The sequence below is a fragment of the Babylonia areolata genome, chromosome 24, assembly GCF_041734735.1.
Source record: "Babylonia areolata isolate BAREFJ2019XMU chromosome 24, ASM4173473v1, whole genome shotgun sequence".
NCBI classification, from domain to species: domain Eukaryota; kingdom Metazoa; phylum Mollusca; class Gastropoda; order Neogastropoda; family Buccinidae; genus Babylonia; species Babylonia areolata.
The window spans coordinates 52459555-52461996 of record NC_134899.1 but is presented as its reverse complement, the minus strand read 5'-3'; the positions used below and the strand labels follow the sequence as shown (position 1 = coordinate 52461996).

Below are 2442 nucleotides of genomic sequence, written 5' to 3'. Positions count from 1 at the left end.
AATTATGTCACTGGTTTGAACAAACCATTTAAACATATATGGCACAATTCTCTCAAGTCAACAACGATCAATATTAAATGGCAGGTTACACAATTATGTCACTGATTCATACAAATCTTTCTAAATAATATTTGAAATCTATGACAATTCTCTCATGCAAACAAAGTGGTAGGGGAGCGTACACAATAAAGTTATTTGTTCATAAAAATCATTTAAAAATGTACAGCTACTAAGTCTCTCATGTGAACAATAATCAGAATACAGACAACACACGTCTGATCTGAAGTGGTCAGATCAATGTACAAGAACAACCAACACACATGTCTGATCCGAAGTGGTCAGATCAATGTACAAGAACAACCAACACACATGTCTGATCTGAAGTGGTCTGATCAATGTACAAGAACAACCAACACACATGTCTGATCTGAAGTGGTCAGATCAATGTACAAGAACAACCAACACACATGTCTGATCTGAAGTGGTCAGATCAATGTACAAGAACAACCAACACACATGTCTGATCTGAAGCGGTCAGATCAATGTACAAGAACAACCAGCACACATGTCTGATCTGAAGCGTTCAGATCAATGTACAAGAACAACCAACACACATGTCTGATCTGAAGTGGTCAGGTCAATGTACAAGAACAACCAACACACATGTCTGATCTGAAGTGGTCAGATCAATGTACAAGAACAAAGATAGCATACATGTCTGATCTGAAGCGGTCAGATCAATGTACAAGAACAACCAGCACACATGTCTGATCTGAAGCGTTCAGATCAATGTACAAGAACAACCAACACACATGTCTGATCTGAAGTGGTCAGATCAATGTACAAGAACAACCAAGACACATGTCTGATCTGAAGTGGTCAGATCAATGTACAAGAACAACCAACACACGTCTGATCTGAAGTGGTCAGATCAATGTACAAGAACAACCAACACACATGTCTGATCTGAAGTGGTCAGATCAATGTACAAGAACAACCAACACACATGTCTGATCTGAAGTGGTCTGATCAATGTACAAGAACAACCAACACACATGTCTGATCTGAAGTGGTCAGATCAATGTACAAGAACAACCAACACACATGTCTGATCTGAAGTGGTCAGATCAATGTACAAGAACAACCAACACACATGTCTGATCTGAAGTGGTCAGATCAATGTACAAGAACAACCAACACACATGTCTGATCTGAAGTGGTCAGATCAATGTACAAGAACAACCAACACACATGTCTGATCTGAAGTGGTCAGATCAATGTACAAGAACAACCAACAATACACCCAACAAAGGACCAGCTGCAGAGGTGACACAACTAAAGGGAGTACTTCAAGGAAACTCATTATACCCAACACTGTTTGCTTAATGAATTAATGACCTACACAACTACATGCAGAAGAGTGATCTGTACATAGCAAAATAAGCAAAAATCAGATTTCCATAACACTGATGGCGTGCTTAATGTCTTCATTTCTAAAGCAGGATTTTAAAAAGCAAACTGAACCCCATAGGTACCATTGATGAAATCAGTTCAATTCTTCTTCTGCATTTGTAGGCTGCATGCAACTCTCACATCAACAAGTGGGTTTTGAAATGTACAGCCACACCCCATTTCAGGGGGACATCTAAATCAGCTCATAGTGCTTACAGCTCAGTTTAAACCCAAACCCATCACCACCAGGCCCAAAACAAGCACAGACCACTGCCACACATGGAACAGATATAACAGTCAGTAAAATGAGACAGTCCACCACACCACTGCACACCACAACAGGGATCACACAGGCTGAGCTGAAGGCAGCAGAAACATTTTGAAAACAACAACCAAAATTCACTGTTAAAAAATTCTGATTAAAACATGAGTCACACTGCCCGGCTGTATGACGGCGACTGATAGTCCATCATCCCCTGACACAGTCTGACCATCATCCTGATGGTCCATCATTTCCTGACACAGTCTGACCAGCATCCTGATAGTCCATCATCCCCTGACACAGTGTGACCATCATCCTGATAGCCCATCATCCCCTGACACAGTGTGACCATCATCCTGATAGTCCATCATCCCCTGACACAGTGTGACCATCATCCTGATAGTCCATCATCCCCTGACACAGTGTGACCATCATCCTGATAGTCCATCATCCCCTGACACAGTCTGACCATCATCCTGATAGTCCATCATCCCCTGACACAGTGTGACCATCATCCTGATAGTCCATCATCCCCTGACACAGTGTGACCATCATCCTGATAGTCCATCATCCCCTGACACAGTCTGACCAGCATCTCCAGGGATGTGAAGGGAGACTGTGTGGGGAGAAAGTGAACGGACCGTGTGTACTGAACAGGGAGATGGCAGAATGACCAGGAAAAGAAGACAGGAGAAAGATAAAAAAGGAAACACTGTGTGTGTGTGTGT

The 2442-nt window shown here is 42.1% G+C and overlaps 2 protein-coding genes across 4 annotated transcripts in view; both read right to left on the bottom strand.

Moving 5' to 3' along the window:
• The window catches only part of LOC143299071 (uncharacterized), a 41969-nt gene that overhangs the window by 25290 nt on the left and 14237 nt on the right, over positions 1–2442 (bottom strand). The window lies entirely within an intron of this gene.
• LOC143299073 (uncharacterized) overlaps positions 7–2442 on the bottom strand; it is a 48306-nt gene continuing 45870 nt past the window's right edge. For all 3 annotated transcript variants that reach the window (XM_076612180.1, XM_076612177.1, XM_076612179.1), the window contains one exon: positions 7–2442. This exon is cut by the window's right edge and continues 2740 nt beyond it. The gene's annotated coding sequence lies outside the window, so the exon portion shown is untranslated.